The following is a 19,014-nucleotide window of genomic DNA, read 5'->3' on the forward strand; positions in this document are numbered from 1 at the left end:
TTTAATAATCTTACAGCGTTTTTGACACCAACCAAAAAACTAAACAACAAAACAGAAGTTTGCCTTCCAAAACACCTCCCACATGGTTAGTCATTGCCTTCCAAAGTGCATTTAACCTAATTTTGAGATAGTAGCTTGCTGAAATGAATGCACTACACCAGAAAGTACACAGTGTACTACATAGACGTGTACAAACCAAGGCACAGATTCGGAGTCTATTGGCATAACTGTGGGAATCGGGGTTTAGCCTAGTCAGGCACGGTACTGGTTGAAGAATAGTCACATCTCCCTTTACTGAAAACCCGACTCTAACCTACTCTCCTTTTTCCAAGGATTGCCAACATGTGGATGTTTACATATCTTGTTTAACATGTATTTGCTAATTAGCACTACACCAAAGTACAACAACGGTAGATGGGAATGTCATTAGTTTTGCAAATATTTCGTCATAAATCCAATTTAAATTTTGAGCTAACGACTCGATGAAAAGTATCAAAGTTATCCCAAATGATCCTGAAGTCCGTACGAAATTCAATCCATCGTATACAAGATATTTCGATTTGGACCAAAGTGGTGGACCAACCAACCGAACATCATCATGCCCAACATTGACTCTTGGAAACAGAATGCCAACAGTGGTCTACTATTTCTATTGTCCAGTGTCAATAATCAAGGTGCCACCATGTCCAGTTCCAAGAAGATGGGTACCCCAACATGCTATGCTGAATGCTCCCTATATAAAGCATATTCTTTGTTCATTTCTTTCGCATGTCAGGATGGATCCAAGCTCGTAATAAAGTTCCTTGAAGCTCAGGATCTTGGACTATTCCTTGAAGCACCTACGGAAACCCATCATTACACCAAGTGCCATAACGTCACTATCTCCATCTTTGCACTTCCAGCAGAGTTCTTATTTGAAGGGCTACAACAAGATGTAGCCACCATTCCAGGCATTTCACCTGATGACCAACTCTTCAGGGTTTTTTTTGGAAGAACTAAAAGTGTCTCTTTTATGCAATAATGTGAAATATTCAACAACTAAGTGCCACTCAGCTGAACTCGGTGTGAACACGGTGTCATGGATATTGTCCTCACCACTAAAAACCCCAACGGTTTTGTCATCTTTAATAAAACGTGTTTAACAAAATGTTATAATATGAACTCAAGGTCCACTTGTTAGCCTTTTCTGGAGCTTTAAAGGTCAAAAATGAACTTTTGTATGCAGCAAAGATAAAACGGCCACATAGAAGTATTTTATGCTTGAGTACTTACCAGAATAATAAAGAAGACTTTGAAAACAGGTACCATAATACCAAAAACTATATAATTGTCTCAATAACACACAGTCCTACCTACATATATATTTTTGCCTCTATTACAGCAGAAAGTTGTTTAGGAACAGAGACTTTAAAAAGAGAGGACATGACAAAACCAGATATAACCACATTGATAGATCACTGAGCAGACAGGGAGACGCAGAACAAAAATCTTTCAATCCAAGTCCCTCAAAGAAAAAAAAATGATTATCTCCAACTATTTCTCTGAAGCAGGAGAGGCAATCAGATCATCCGCAAATGGCCAAATCATCTCGAAAGATATGAATAAGCTCGGGCATAACTCGAACTGCGGTTGCCATGGGAACAGCAGCCAGGAGAGCCGCTCCGGCGTGGGAATTATCAATCACATTAATCAAGTTTAACTGAACAAGAGTAATCATGGAAAAAGCTCCGTCAAGTGTCCTCAATTCAAATAACTCACAATCTTGTGTGAGTTATGTTAAGAGAGATGTCATGAATAATACAGTGAACTCCATGTATGTTAAATTATTATTAAATTGCAACGTCTCTTTGTCTACCCTTGAATTTATATCGTAAAAATCGGTCTTAAACGTGTACATGATGGCTAAATACATGCTAAAATGCTAAAAGACTGAGGCTAACGTTAAATGCTGTTCGTACTCATTTGTATTTTTCCACTTTTAATGTCACGAGAAAAGACTTTTATGAAGAGGACTGATGTCAAACATAACGGTATCTCGGGTTTAACGTTAGCTATGGTTGCTGGAGTGTTTACCAAACGCATTAAAGGGCAGTACAGTGCTGCCAACGTTAAGCAAGCAAGTTAGCCAGATATGCTAAAGTTTGTATCTGACTTTAAAACACTAGTTAAGCTAGTTAATTATGCTGCTAAAAACCTGGGCGTCGTACTTGATGATCGTCTTTCTCTCTCTGAGCACATTTCCTCCGTAGCGAGGTCATGTCGCTATGCATTGTACAATATTAGAAAAATCAGACCGTACCTGACCCAATATGCCGCTCAGCTCCTGATTCTTACTAAAGGCTCACGTCCCGACCAGGGCGTTACGCTCCGCTCATACAAACCGTCTAGTTGTACCCTCGCCTCTCGCAAAGCGAGGTCACTCTAAACTCTTCTCTGTGGTCGTCCCCAAATGGTGGATTGACCTACCAACGGCTACAAGAACAGCAACATCCCTTTCGACCTTTAAAAAACTTTTCTGTTTCGAGAATGCTTCCCTGCCTAACAAAACTAACAACTACTCTGTGCTCCTTTACACCTTTGTCAGCTTAGGTCCTCCTCTGTAAGTCGCTTTGGATAAAAGCGTCTGCTAAATGCAATGTAATGTAATTAGTAAGCTAGAGCTTGTATCTGACTTTACAAAATAATTAAGCTAGTTAACGAGAAAGATAGCTGGACACACTAACACTGTTTAACACTGTCTAGTTTGTATTTTTTATTTTCTCTTAATAGCCAACAAACATATAGCCTAATATAACAGTATATATAATGCCTACACATAGCATCCACACAATGTAAGTTACATAACACACTTTATAAACGCACACGGCCAGTTGCAGCCCTGATCAGATAACTCTCTCCTTTCTTTACAGATTACAACAGTATGAGATAGATTTCCCTCCAGACACAGGTGAAGAGGGTCTGATGTTAAAAATGGAGGCATGCCAGCTGGTGCGTAATCACTGTTTTAACCTCCCTCTCGGTCATTAATCAAAGTCAACACACTCCGAGAGGAGAAGTGATCCTCCAAGCCTTGTCCAGCCTCGCTCATACAAGCCCGGGAGGTCTGAGACAGGCAGCTAATCAGGCAGCCTACGGTGAAAAAGCTGCGGACGTGGATAAAGAGTATTTATTCAAATACGTAGTGAGTGAGTCGGTAGGTATTAACTTAAATGTGTTTGAAGCACTGAGCCTCGCCAGCGGCTGGATTTATACCTGTCGTTTGAAATGTTCAGCGAACACAGCCTCGGGCTCGCCACATGTCGCACAGATCTAGGTTTTTGTTATTTTTAAAATAAAATATCTGTAAGAAGACTGAAATCACAAAACAAAAAAGCGTCGTCGGTGAAAGTACAGCTGTGGATTTGGTGGTTTTATCTTTAATCCTGCCCAAGAGGCAAGTTAGTGTTAAATTCAAGGTTAAATCAGATGTTTGCAATTAATTTTCAGCTCTGTCGTCTAGAAATTACGCTCATATTAATTTGTTTATGCATTTAGATGAGCAATGCAACAGCTGCCTGGATTATGTTCACCGTTTGTTTGCAGTAAAGGTTCACGGTTGTGAAAAGATTGAGTTATTTTTGGTTAAAGGTTAAAAAGAAAACACATCGTCATGCAGTGAGAGTTTAGCAGATTCACGTGCCATTAAAACTAATCCAGGTGGCATTAAAAGGGATTAGACATCAGGTTGATTGTTAATCCAACCAAGCTTTTAATGTACTATAAAAAATACTATAAAAAAAAAAAAGGAGTAAACCCTACTTTTATCTTTTTACGGCCATAAATTAATTTTATTTCCTCTGTTTCTATCATGATAACCAAGCGGCAACTCACAATCTTATGTGAGTTATGTTGAGATATCACAAAAAAATACAGTGAATGCAGTATTTTTTAAATCTCCCATGTACGTGAACTAATTATTAAACTGCATTGTCTCTCTAGGTCTTCATTTCATTTTCCACTTTTATTGTTACAAGAAAAACACAGCGGTATCTCGGATAACGTTGGAGATAACGATGGAGTGTTAACCAAATCCAACAAAGGCTGGCTGAGATTTGGTCTCTATAGCTAATTTCCTGTTCAAATGATATTAAAGCTTAAAGTTATGCAGAATTATATCTGCAGATAATTCAAGATCTCAAGTTATTTAAGTCGAAATAACAAACATCATGGGAAATAGCTGTAATTTTCTCACAATACCGAAACTTTAATAATTCATTTCAGATCTCAGGAAAACAAAAAAGACAGTATAGTATATTAAGTTATTGCAGGAAACATCATTCAGTGCAACAATCAAGTTGGTTTCTTTCTTTCTTTCTTTCTTTCTTTCTTTCTTTCTTTCTTTCTTTCTTTCTTTCTTTCTTAATGTTAGAGGAGCTGGACAATGTTGCAATTGCAACGACATTATCCAGGAGATTTTGAGAAAGTTATGACATTTTCTTGGTTTAAGAACATTTGTTATTTCGACATAAATAACTCATTATCACGAGAAAATGGAAGGAATGTACGGCCGCTTTAGGCTTCTGTACGCTACAGTATATTGTATATATATCATTTTAATTACTGGTGTCGCTTTAGACTTTCTAACGTCCGTTAAACCTCCTCGAGTCGTCTTTGTGGGAGAAAGTCCAAAAGTGTCACGAGCTGTGATACAAAGCCGCTCTTCGGGCATTATGAATGTATAATGAAAATTAAAATTCCCATAAATACTGAGTTTGTCGAGACACATGGCAGGTTGTTGTGGAATTATGCATATTTAAGTTTTCCAGCTGCGGATTATCAGCCGGCATTAAGAGGCTCACGATGTTTGAGGCGGTATTTGTGATTGAAGAGAGTTCGTCTTGTTTGTGGCTGCGAGGTTTGGAACCAAACTGAAAGTATCCTCTCCGGATGGAGGTCCAAACTATCCGGTACTCTCATTTCCTCCTCAGTCACCTCTGATTTACATCATAATTCACTTCTATATTGAAACCAGAATCTTATTAGCTCCTTTAAACTCGACGGGATCTGGGTTCAAGAACCTGCAACCTCCCCCTCCACAAAAACCTTGGCACTGACGCCGCTCTGTTATTATTCATTTTGTCTCCCCGAGTCATCATTCATGATTTATTTTCATTAGGCGAGGCGCTGCTGTTGTGCAATTCATTCCTCCGCAATAAACATCCTGCAAGACGAGCTGCAGCTTCATAAAATACCATCTTCTCGAGCAGCGGCTGTGAAAAGAATCCAGCTAAGAGACACCGGGTGTTGTCCTCACACCCCTCCGCGACTCTCTCAGACGGTTGTAAAGTATGAAGTGCATTAGTGAGATAACACCTCTATTACTTTTAACAATATTGCTGCTCTTCAGTTGCAACTCCCGCTGCTGGTTGTTAGTCACACTTATCAGCTCGAGGGAAGCGCGACTTAAAAAAAAAGGGGCTCAGATCCGAGCCAAGCAGCCGGCCATTAGAGAAGAAACAACATATTAGCTGTGCTGTGTTTGATGGCTGCGTCTTCCAACTTCCAATGACGGTGAAATTAGACTGATCCGGAGCAGAGCTCGGAAAGTTCAACGTCAGGACAGCAGCACAGACCTGTGTGTGGTTGAATACTGTCATACAGTCATATCGTCATCATAGCTGATATATTTATGTATTATATATTACTTTCACTTTGTTTTTAAAAGGTCCAGTGCTTCAGATTTGCAGTTAAAATTAGTGTTCACCACTAGGTGTCACTAAATCCAACAAAGTCCACCTGAAATTAAACAAACTCAAGCAAGTTGTCGTTTTCTTCCTGGAGCCTTGTCGTCGTCGTCGCCGCCGTAAAGTGAAGCCAGTGCCAAAAACTGCAGTTCCTCAAACGTCCACTTGAGGCTGGCTCCAGAAGTGAGTCAGTCTCCATAAGTCCCCATGTTTCACAGCAGAAATAAACATGTTTACAGCCTGGTACAAAAAACAGTTTTGGTCTCTGTAGCTAATTTCCCCGTTCATGACAACTGTACTGAGGGTGAATTTATATACAACTCACCTGTTCACATTATATTAAGGCTTAAAGTTATGCAGGATTAAGAGCGTGGACACTTTGATTGACAGGTAGGTGCAGCCAGACAGCATACTTAGGCAGCTAATATTCACCAAAACACATTGGTTGGATCGTGGTAGCTACACTGAGTCACCACATCGTGACGTCGCCTTGCTGTATTCACAATCTGTTGTATTCTCTTGGACGCCGTTTTGACAGATGAAGTCTTTTATTCTGGAAGGTTTGCATGAGACAGAGGCTTTTAAAAAGTGACCGATCGAGTAGGACAACACTGCGGGTAGTTGTAGAGTCGTATGCATGCTGTCTGACCGAGGCAGTGAAAACTACACATATATTTACATATAATAAAATAAAACCACTCCATACATACATAACTTGTGTTCAGCAGACTGTATTAGGAATGTAGCTGTGTTATGGTCACCTGTCAATCATTGTGGGTGCACATCTACCTGTGTTGGTGAACATCGAGTCAGACTTTTTCCCCCCGGAATGAGCGGCGACAACAAAATGGTAAGCAACGCGCTGCTGCATCCAAAAACCACACCTACACGCTCTCCTGCTGAGGCTCATTACAGATTTTTGGCAACTCGAGTCACCACGGTACCCGAGGGAAATAACAGAAGAGGCCAAGGAAAGCGTGCTGCATTCAGAGTCGCTCAGAGAAAACACGGCTACACACACAAGTGGAAAAACAAAACAAAGCGTGAACATCACTGTTTCTACGAAGAAGGGAGTACACACTGTATGTCTCAACCTCCCCAATCCCCTCACTGTATCACTGCATCCAGCTGTGGCGCCCCACTTTACTTCCACCATCCACAAACATGAAAATACCGTAAAGCAGTAGGGGGAAGGGTTTTGGATGAGATAAGTTTGTTTGCTTCTCTCTGCCTCCGGGGAGCCCAAGGGAGAGCACACTACAGTCCATTCAGCTATCAGAGCAGCGAAGGGCATTTCGGACATCAGAACAGCTTATTTAGCCCGAGCCTGACCAGGCAGCAGCACAATTAGGGAGCAGGGGATGTAGTATTAGTACTATTATTTCACCAGGAGCAACCATCTGATGCAGATGAAGTAAAGTTGTCTTTAAAAAAAGCAATAATCTCTTTATTTTGTCTGTTTTAATCAACAGATGTCCTGGAGAGAGCAGTTACCAATGAATTATCCCACTAACAACTGTAACTGTGACTCTAATATACTTAATACCTCATTGTCTTAGCTTATCTTGTTTTTACAATTTTTGCATAGGAAAAACAAGATAAAAAGTATAAATACAAGAGTTTTATTGGTGCTGGTAGGTCGAGTTTGTGACTTTGGACCGCTAGATGCTTCATTTTCAAGTCATTGTGCTAAGCTACGCTAACCATGCCCTGGCTCCAGCTTCATATTTATTGTACTCGGTCATAATAAAAATACAGTTAGCTTAGATTTGTTTGTGTTTTTCAGTTTTTGCACAGCTTAGAAAAACAGGATACGAGATTCTTTGACTTTGGACGGAGCCAGGCTAGCTGCTTCCCTCTGTTTAAAGTCATTATGCTAAGCTACGCTAACTATGTCCTGGCTCCAGCTTCATATTTAGACTTAAGTTCAATACCAATCTTCTCCTCCAACTCTCAGTGGTGTTCACTGTCTTATAAACACTATTTAAAATGATTTAAGACAGTTGAAACCACTCGTTCATGTTAAGAATACAGTTAGCAACCCCTTAGCTTAGCATGTTGTTTTTACAGTTTTGTACAGCTTAGAAAAACAGGATATCAGGTATTAATACAAGAGTTTTTATGCTGCTGGTAGGTCGATTTTGTGACTTTAGACAAAGCCAGGTTAGCAGTTCCCCACTGTTTCAAGCCTTTAATGCTAAGCTACGCTAACTATGTCCTGGCTCCAGCTTCATATTTATCCTACAGACCTTAAGTTTGATATCAATCTTCTCCTCTAACTCCAACTATCAGTGGTGTTCACTGTCATATAAACACTATTTAAAATGATTTAAGACAGTTGAAACACTCGTTCATAATAATACAGTTAGCAACCCCTTAGCTTAGCATGTTTTTTCAGTTTTTGCAGCAGCTTAAAAACAAGATATCAGGTATTAATATAAGAGTTTTTAATGCTGCTGGTAGGTCGATTTTGTGACTGTAGACAAAGCCAGGTTAGCGGTTCCCCACTGTTTCAAACCTTTAATGCTAAGCTACGCTAACCATGTGCTGGCTCCAGCTTCATATTTATCATACTCGAGTTTGATATCAATCTTCTCCTCCAACTCTAGGCAAGAAAACCCAATAAGTATATTCCCCAAAATGTAGTAGTATTAATATATTAGTCAACAGAATATTGACAATTTTGATAAACTAGTAATTAACACAGTCGTTTAAGCAACAAGTGTAGCCGGTGTAGATGTATTTTTACTAAAATAATGATTCACAAATAAAATTAATCTCTTGACTCATCAGTGAGGAAAATAATCATCCCTACTTGAAGCATCACGCACTAGAAAAGAGTCAAAACGGCGAGATGATCCGGGGGTGGAGGTACAGTTACACTGTTCACTCGCGCTCATCAAAAATGCCCTCTGGACTTAGTGTTCAAGTTCATACAGGATTTATTTTGGTTCTTTTAGACCACAGAAAATGAGATTTTTACATTTTTCAGTGGAGTCAATTCAGCTTTAAAGTAATATTACATGACTTTTGTGTTTAACGCTAATTCAGATAGGTGTGCTGAGGGATTTACCTCCATCCAGTCCACCGCCATGCTGCCAACAACGTGAAAACTGTACGTTAAAGTCTCATAACATGAAGCTGCTTTTTTTATTTGCAGCTGAACCTCCTGCATCCATCGCCAGAGGGGACTTTTGTGAAGTGACAATGGAGTGGATGGCCTGGGTCATCTGCCATTATTGTATTTTTTGTGTGAAATTGCTACATCAATGAGGGCAGGTAGGTTGGGAATGGAGAGGGTTTACTGAAAATGTGTTCCAGCAGTTCCAGATAAGTTCTGATATTCACGTTAGCTGGAGTGATCATGCACGAGGACAGTCTGCAGGTAACTCACATCCATCGATTTCTGCTGTGAAACTTCTCTCAGTGTGGTGAAAATCAGACCACTTTAAGAAGAGAAGGGAAGGAGGTCAAGACTTGCACTGTTTGACTTCTTCTTTGCACCGCCTCAAGTTCAAGCTGAGTTCAGCCTGAATTAGCTTCTCATCAATGAGCCACAGTGTCTCTACATTTCGACAAACCAGGGTTCATTTTCCGTTTCAACATGCCAGAAGCAAATGCGAATTAATCCACGGTCCCTTACAAAATGCACCATTTATACTGCCGTTTGAGTGATGTCGGCTTGAAACGTCTTAAGTGGGAATCAATGGGCTTGGAGCTGAGAGTCACAGACAGGGTAGCGAGGTCACAACGTATTGAGACACAGACTAATGCATTGTTAAGAGGTAATTACACCAGCGTTGACCTTTAAGTACTGAGAAGAACCACCGTTGCACACTGTCGAGTATATTTAATGTAGTCGCTAAAAAGAACAAAAAAAACGTTTGTATTTAGGCAACTTTTCTTAAGTACCACGAACCCAAGTGGCAACTTTCGGGGCTGGGAACGCAAAAAACGAGTCTCCATAAGTCCCCATGTTAAAATGCCTTGTAAAAGCTTATTTAGGCCGAGTCTGACTAGGCAGCATCACAATTAGGAAGTAAAGGATGTAGTATTGGTACCATTATTTCACCAACAGGAACCAGTTGTCTTAAAAATAGCAATAATCTTTTTATTTTGTCAATTTTAATTAACAAATCTCATGATAAGACCGACTGTGACTGTATTATCTGACACTTATTTTGACCTGATAACAGGTCAGACAAAAAGTTAACCAATCCCCAACTTGTCCTCAAGAGATCTTCAATATCCGTAGTAAATTTCATGGTGAATCATCCAATAGTTTGTCAAGATATAACTACAAATGTCAACCTCATGGTGGCGCTAGAGGAAAATGTGAAACGTCATCCGTGCTTCATCCTCTGGGGACCATGAACATGGCTCGTGCACTCAAAACGCCGGCCTACTCTCAGAAATCAGAAGCATTTATTCCTCATTGGATGAAACCATGTGGACACATCGACTTCTCAACACTTCAAGGACACCGTTCTCCTCGTCTCGCTGACTCATTGATCCAATTTTATGATTAATACTGATTCAGACACACACTTCTTCTGAAGGCATCAAAAAAAGGCTCAGATTGAGACACTAGAGCGCAAGTTTTGGATTGTTTCGGCGCCGTCGGCATCCTCGGTCTCGTAGGTAAAGAACTTGCGAGCAGATCAAGAGTGGAGCTGACCACGGTTGCTGTCAAGCCAAGTCCTTTGGCAATATCTATTATACTGGTTTCATCAGGTCAGAATCCTGTTCTTGAGATCAAAACGATCTTTGAAGTCTTGGATTTTCTTTTGATGTTACCAGAAAAAAAAATAAAAAATGCGATGACAGATAACCACTCAGGTCTTTAAATCCAGCGGTTAAGACGGCAAATAAACTACTTTGCAGTACTCTGGGGACAAAGTGTCTGTCTTTGTAGCTACTCATGTCATGGAAACATGTCAAGAAGCCGCCACCTCTCATAAAACATTTAAACTCAACATAATAAAAAAAGGGACAGCTGAAGGTTTTTCTCTTAAAAAGAAGTCAAAGAATTAAAATCGTCCAAATCACGTCATTGCTCGAGTAAAATGTTGAGTTTGACGTTGCAGCACTTCAACATGGATTATTTTCTACCTTTTTCTCCAGAGAAATAAGTACCTGTGAAAAACTCAAACAGGGATGAAAATGAAACTGTTTGCAAACAGAAAGTGTTAAATCTACTCAGATTTTCTGCAGAAGGTGTCAAAGAGTGCAAGGATTTCCACCCGTGGCTGTGCGTTTAAGAGACACTCCATGGGAAATAGGCAAATTTGGATGTAACACATGCGTTGAATGAGTTGTAAAAATACATTTTGTCACTTTTGAATGAAAGTTTGGAGTGTAACAAAAACAGTTTTTAATCTGAAACCGCTGTGTCTCTTTCAAGTCTTCGACCGATGGTGAAGTAACCTCCAGTGTTTGTATTTTAAGACATCATGCTGCTTTAAAAAAGGAAAAGCGTGTGATATAAAATTGATCACTCAGATTTAATCATGCTGAGGCCAGGTAGAAAATACACTCTTGATTGTGCGGAGACTTCGGATTGGGAATCAATTTATTCTGTCTGTCTGGCACATATGAGTCGCTAATGAGCAGCTAATGATATCAGTGCCACTCAGCCTGGCTCTGAATTTACTGAACGCCACCTCATACGTCTCACACTGCCACCGTTTTATTACATTTCTCAATTAAAGCTCTGGGCGAGCGCCGTGGAGAAGACGCGCTCAACTTTCCGCGACCTATCAACTCGTTCGTCCTCTCCTCTTGAGCTCGGCTCAACGCTGACAAGTCTAGACACAAAAGCAAAAGGTCGCAAACAGAAGTACTCTCTCTCTCTCGAGGAGATGAGGCTAAAAATATCAGTGTCTTACATGAAGCATGGTTTGAATAGCTAATAATTAGTCCTTGATTCTGTCAGCTAAAATGACCTTTACTGGCAGATTTATCATCTGTAACTGTCTCCAGCTGACTTTTTTTAAAAGTATCTTAACCCTTTGGATCAATTTCTTTTTGGACCATAGGGAGTTAAAGACTTAATGGCTGCATATAAAGAGTGAAGCTAAAGCAAAAAGTTGGCATCCACCAGTTGCTGATCCATGAAAATAAACAGAAACTTGAGGAAAATTAAGGAAAGCTTGTGATTCTGATACAAAAACAACAAGATTGTTTACAAGAAAAATGTCTTTCATAGCATATAGATGACTAACATGTGTTTGTGCACTTTAATGTTTTATATCAAGTTGGATTGTTGAAGTATAAAAGTCCCGAGCTCAGTCATCGAGTACCCACAAATTTTTGCAGGTCTTTGACTTATAAAATGTAAAGCTTTTGATAAATATACCCATAACTTTGGAAGATAACGGTGTCCACTCGGTTACAACTTTCGGTAGAAAGCGAATCAGCCGTACATTAAAGTAAACACTGTTTAATACTTAAAACTTTTTGCTGTTTTACTTGATTTTGGAGCCGTTTGCAGGTCTTAAAATATAAAGATTCAGTGCACCTTCTTATAAATATACCAAGTTTTTCATGTTTACATGTTCACAGCCTGGTACAAAAAACTGTTTTGGTCTCTAAAGCGTCACAACAGCTTTCGCCCCACAAATTAATGTAACTTATGACGTTAATTGTTTCCTCCTTGGTCTCGAAACTAACACACGGTTACTAGTTAGAGTAGTAAGGTAATTAGCCGGACATGCAACACACCGTTTGTTAAACTTTTGGTGTTTTACCTGATTTTGCAGGTCTTTGACTTATAAAATAATATAAAATATAAAGCTTTTGACAAATATACCCAGAACTTTGGAACTGAAATGAAAAAAATGAAAACATTTTGCGGTTTTACTTGATTTTGGAACCGTTTGCAGGTCTTTGACAAAGATTTAAGCACACCCTCTTATAAATATACCAAGTTTTTCACATGCTTTCGCCACCGTCTCACTGGATTTCTAAACAAATATGACCACCCAAGTGGGAAGCGAGGCCAAAAACTGCAGTTCCTTAAACGTCCACTTGAGGCTGGCTACAGAACACTAAGTCTCCATGAGTCCCCATGTTTAAAATGTCCTGTAGAACATGTTTACAGCCTGGTACAAAAAACAGTTTTGGTTTCTAAAGTGTCACAACAGCATCTCAGATATGACAACTAATGTTTTATATTATCTATGACACTTATTTTGACCTGATACTAGGTCAGACAAAAAGTTAAGGAATCCCCAGAAGTTGAGATCATTGCAAAGGAAACGCAACGTTTGCACAACTTTTTGCAACTAGATTGCCAGATTTTATTTCAACCTATTCCCTTCTAGCTGAGCATGGTACTTTCTTTCTTTAAAAGCTCGTAATTCACATACTTAGCAGCTGGACGTTCACAGAGGCCACAAAGTCGCAAATGTGCATCTGAATAAAACATGCGTCATAAAATCAGATAACAGGGACTTTTCCAAACCTCATGGGTGCATATAAAAATTATACATCGCTGATAAACAAAATTAATTGCCCTCTCCGTTTCCCAGAGTTAATTGCCTTTGGGCGTTTTCATTCATACAGCTTAGCTCCGTGTTTGTTTTTTAATTATTTATTCATATAGCAAATTATCATTCTTTACGCTCCTCTCCCTCCCTCGCGCTCTCTCCATTTCCCTCGCCAGGCGAATCCAAGAGGTCCAAGGTGAGCGGCAGTTAGAAATTTTCTGTCATGAATAAACCATTTCACGCCTTCTTTCAACGGCACTATTAAGTAATTTGCCGTTTGAGTCGGCACTGCTAATACGCCCGTGCATATACCGACATGGGAAATGTGTTATATTACCACGGGAAGCGCGAGTCAACCGGTGGTCAAGTCGTGAGCACAGTTATGTTAAAAATCTGCAGCTTTAACACCACAGAGCTCGTCTTCATTGTCCGGCTGCATCAGGTCGGGGCGTCTATCTTTTATTAAAGACTTCTTTGGCAGCGCTGCCTTCTCCACATACCAAATGAACGCACATTTAATTCTCACCCTGTATCAGCCATACATGCATAGGAGTGTGATTAAAATAGCAAAACAACACTACACCACTGACTGGTACTCCAATTGGCTCGTTGGACATTGTGACATATCTCTGCCAGATGGCACGAGCAGAAAGTGACTTATCGGGGTTAAAAATAAATGTACAAATAAGATGATAATTAAAGATTAGATTAGATTTCATAAACGCCTTTTAATTGCCAATTTAGGGATCGAGCAGAGTTTTGGCAGGCTCTTACATGATAGTAGAAATGCGTGTTTTTAGAAATAGAGAGTCCGAGCAACATGTGGTAACTGATGCCCCCCTAAAAATACAGTTTTCCATCCACACGCTGCTAATTACTGAGCAGCACAGCAGTGACTGGAAGGGTTTGTGAGATTCTTTGCCGTCAAATATCAATATCACAAAACAAAAACAGAAATAAGGAAGCTGATTCTTGCCATCCGTCTCCATTTACTCCTCTCTCCTCAGCTCAGTGAGTCAGACTTTTTCCCCACCAGCAAAGCTCAGCTTACTCTTCTGTTTCTGTTTCTGCAAGAGAATTGATCCGCGTGCTACGAGAGGACGAGGCGCCAAGAGTCGCGGAGGTGTAAACTGTACATCTGGAGAGATTCATGAAGACGTTAGAGCTTCAGAGTACGTGTGTGTGTGTGTGTGAAACCACCTCGTAAGGGCGGTTATTCAAGAAGCGATTACGTAAATGATTTGTGGCAGGACACTCGAGCTCGTGCGTCACGTTACACGCCGTCGACCGAGCCTACCACATCTCAGAAGAAACCGACAAAAGCCTTCTCCGCCCTGCTCCACCTCCATCAGTTGATGCTCAAAGCACCCCGGAGGGCCGTATTGTCTATGTTAATTCACACTGGTGGATTATCATAATGCTCCCGGAGTGTTAGTTAACATGTTGAATTCCCGACAGGCAAAGAATGATGCAGCATTTGCTCGGTGGAATGAGCTGAAGCTGTGTCAGGAACACTGTTCATGGCCAAGACTTGAACATTTATAAAAAAGGTCAAAACAACCCATTTTTTAAATCAAAGGGGCACGCCACGGTCTCAGTTTGAGCTCAGGTTAAAGGTCCAGTGTGTTGGATGTAGGGGTGAAGTTGCAGATTGCAACCAAATAAATACTCACCCATATCTCGGCTTCTCCTTCCAAGCATCTAGGAAAAACTAGTTGGCAAGTTCACAATAAAAGCAAAAGTCGATATCGAGATCAGTGTTTGGTTTGGATGTTACTTTAAGCCTTAAAATATTGTGAACAGGTGAGTTGTATATAAATTCACCCTCAGTACAGTTGTCATGAACGGGGAAATTAGCTACAGAGACCAAAACTGTTTTTTGTACCAGGCTGTAAACATGTTTATTTCTGCTGTGAAACATGGGGACTTATGGAGACTGACTCACTTCTGGAGCCAGCCTCAAGTGGACGTTTGAGGAACTGCAGCTTTTTTGGCACTTCATTTCACATCCATGGAGGTATTTTCAGGCATCGAGTCTCCAATTTTAACAACTGCAAACTCTTCTAACTCAGTTTTACCTTCATAAAAATCAACACTTCAGCTTTACTAGGACTGAGTGGACAGGTTATTATCCGTTTTTTTTTTGGCACTTTCTCTCTTTACAGCCACAGAGGTTGCTGCTTCTAAGGTAACAATAATTGATATTTTTTAGGTGATACTAAACAAATGAAAACATACATTTGCCATATTCTCTCTTTCAGACTGGTCCTTTTAAAAATCAGGGTTTAGTTTTCTCTATTTGAAGGTAAATAACTGACTCCATCAAGCATCTCTCATCTGGATCCAGTGTTTCATTGATGCAGTGACCTTCATGTCAATGCTGGCAGTTCATGGTCCCCAGAGGATGAAGCTTGGATGACGTTTCACATTCCCTCTAGTGCCACCATGAGGTTGACTTTTGTAGTTATATCTTGACAAACTATTGGATGATTTACCATCACCAAGATCTCTTGAGGACAAGTTCGTTAACTTTTTGTCTGACCTGTTATCAGGTCAAAATAAGTGTGATAAATAATACAAAACATGGTCGTCATATCTGAGATGCTGCCGTGAAGCTTTAGAGACCAAAACTGTTTTTTGTACCAGGCTGTAAACATGTTTATTTCTGCTGTGAAACATGGGGACTTATGGAGACTGACTCACTTCTGGAGCCAGCCTCAAGTGGACGTTTGAGGAACTGCAGTTTTTAATCATCTAACTCTTAGCAGGAAACCGAATAAGCAAAACCTTTCCATCAACTATCCACTGTGTTATTTTCAGGTGGTTCTACACTAATGAAAACATACATGTTTATTTCTGCTGTGAAACATGGGGACTTATGGAGACTGGTTTCATCCAGTGTTTTATTGATGCAGTGACCTCCATGTCAATGCTGGCAGCTCATGGTCCCCAGAGGCTGAAGCTTGGATGACGTTTTACATTTTCCTCTAGCGCCACCATGAGGTTGACTTTTGTAGTTATATCTTGACAAACTATTGGATGATTTACCATCACCAAGATCTCTTGAGGACAAGTTTGTTAACTTTTTGTCTGACCTATTATCAGGTCAAAATAAGTGTGATAAATAATACAAAACATGGTCGTCATATCTGAGATGCTGCCGTGAAGCTTTAGAGACCAAAACTGTTTTTTGTACCAGGCTGTAAACATGTTTATTTCTGCTGTGAAACATGGGGACTTATGGAGACTGACTCACTTCTGGAGCCAGCCTCAAGTGGACGTTAGAGGAACTGCAGCACTTTCCACATTGGCTTCATTTCCCAGCACCCGGAGGATGCCGCTTGAGCCAAGTGGTTGAGCGATATAGAGAGTGAATGAGGTTGAGGGAGCGAGAAAGCCGAAGAATACAACCTAAAATATATTTATTTGTACAATGAGTGACGGGTTCATTTTTAAACCACAGAAAAACTTGTTGTAGCTCGACAGAGGCTGGTAAAAATACTGCAGAAACACATCATCATAACACACTCCGGCCTTCATGCTGTAACGGTTAATGTGCATTTACCTGCTCTCACACTCCGAGGACAGATCAGCTGTGTGAGACTAGTACCTGAACATCCCCACACCCAGCGCACACCCCACTGCTGTCCACGTCTCAGAGTGATTAATGGTTGCTCATCACACCTCGCACTCACCTGCATTCTGCAGTTTGATTGATGGGCCTGTACGGCTGACAGATGGACAGATGTGGCACGGCGGATCACGCAGGCGGGTGAGCGACGCCTCGGTCGTGTCGCCACCAGCAGCAAGCAGTATCGCTTTCTACTTAGCAAGGAAATTATGGACAGAGAGCGTCGGAGCAAAGAGAAAAAGAGAGAGAGAGAGAGAATAGGTTTGCCATTTTCCAAAGTGCAAATGTCTCAGATTTTGTTTTTTTCCTCATATGAGCTGGTCAAAACAGCAACTGGTTGACATTTGGTGGAAATATCACGGAGAAAACATGCAACAAAAGTGACAGGTGACCAAGTTTAGGCGCCCTCCGAGGGCATGCTTCCACTATCAAACTATCTGGTCGCCTCAGGGCTTCATGGTGGCTCAGCTGGATGGAGTGTTTACTTCATTTGTCACACTGGCTTTAAAAAAAAACAAACAGATAAAACAGTCTTAACTCAAACATCAAACATACCTTAAGTCTGTGCAGGCGAATGAATCCAACAGAGAGCAGGCAGGCAGGCAAACTGTGAAACCAGCTGAGAGCCTCATCAGAGGAAATCTGATTCAGGTGTGCAGGAAGGTTAAGGTCAGCTGACAGGCAGGGCGAGGAAAACATGCCGCCGCCCTCTAGTGGACAGGAGAGGAAGACTCCCAAAAACCTAAGCGGGTTTTCAGTGTTTGGAAAGTTGTCCATGGACACCGATGCCCCAAAATGTAACGTACAAAAGAAAAGAAGATAGAAGATCTTGAAATTAATTGCAATTTGATTCTCGTCCATTTGAGTCTGAACCTTCAACAAATTATTTGTTTGATCGTTTATTGGAAGTGTTGAGTTTTTGATAAGAGTCTGTTCAGCTAGGGCGTCCGTCAGTCTTAAAAATAAAGGTGTGAATTAAAACCTTCAGTGGGTCTTCACAGTGAAGCAAGGAACCTTTCACTATTACTAACTTTTTATTATCAGGTTTGTTCAAGGTGTCATCATTTGGATTAAATTGGAGAACATTAACCTTTCCAATTAGAAATGGCATCACAACTTCTACTGAGTTTAGGCACAATATGTACTTGTACCCAAAAACAAAAGGTGTTCAAACTGTTTGTTTGTTGTTTTTTTTTATCAAAACTAGGTCACATCGCTGCAAACAGCAGTAATCAGTTCCACTAAGAAGATTATTAAACGTAAAAAGGTTCCTCAAAGCTTCAAAAATGCTGCAATTGCGACTTAAAGAACTCTAAAGAATCTTAAACAACAAAAACAGGGTTCCCCAGAGCACTTAGCACTGTGTACCAGACTACAAACAGTCTGTGAAGGCTTTGATCCATCTTTATTTATACAGTTTAGTGCGCTAGATGATCGTCTGGTTCCAGTCGATGGTGTTTGTTGGGTCCAGGTTTGTGTCCTTTTGAGTGTTTATTCGCTCTTTAAACTCTGAGTACTTCAAATAAAAGCAGGAATACTATAAAGATTATGCGTCATGCAATTATTTTTGATATCCAAATGATTTCAGACACGTTCGTTCGCAAAATAAAAGACATTTAATGCAGGTTCAAACAGAGTCGTTGGGCTTTTTAATGGATTATTTGTCAGCTCGCGTCTAAAAATGAAGAAAGCATCTAATTTAGCTTTAATGGAGAAGAGGTGCTTCTTGTAAAAGCTTTCAAATTCACACTGTATCCTCAAAGAAAAGTGTAATATTGTGAAAATACCTCCGTGGATCTGAACCAATATGGGGAAAGAAACTACCCGGCAATCCACTAAAGCTCACTGCATTTGAGATACAAGACACCAGCACAGAGAGAGACTCTCTATTCTGGGCTGTGAAGTGAAAGCGCTGGTTTTTCTGCAGGAGCGGCAGACAGAGCCATAAATCATACGTCTACTAATGGCACTTCCAAATGAGCCCTCTCATCAGACAAGACAAGTGCCTTGCTTTGTGTGCTACTTCAGGCTCTGCTGTAACATCTGGGCGCTCTGAAGCAACTGTGCATGAGATGTGTGTCGCCCCTATATTCATTAGGAATTGTCTGCCGAGCCCTAACGGTTCAATTTAGTGTAATTTGGAGCGTATCTGAAACACGGGGCTGTGACA

General features: G+C 40.5%; 1 long non-coding RNA gene across 1 annotated transcript in view; it reads right to left on the reverse strand.

Moving 5' to 3' along the window:
- Positions 1 to 16,950, reverse strand: part of LOC113748312 (uncharacterized) — a 51,892-nt gene extending 34,942 nt beyond the window's left edge. Inside the window, exon 1 of the long non-coding RNA XR_003464266.1 lies at positions 16,909 to 16,950. This is a non-coding gene — a long non-coding RNA (uncharacterized LOC113748312). The remainder of the gene's footprint in view (positions 1 to 16,908) is intronic.
- Between the last annotated feature and the right edge of the window lie 2,064 nt (positions 16,951 to 19,014).

The sequence above is a fragment of the Larimichthys crocea genome, chromosome XIX, assembly GCF_000972845.2.
Source record: "Larimichthys crocea isolate SSNF chromosome XIX, L_crocea_2.0, whole genome shotgun sequence".
In the NCBI taxonomy this organism is placed as follows: domain Eukaryota; kingdom Metazoa; phylum Chordata; class Actinopteri; family Sciaenidae; genus Larimichthys; species Larimichthys crocea.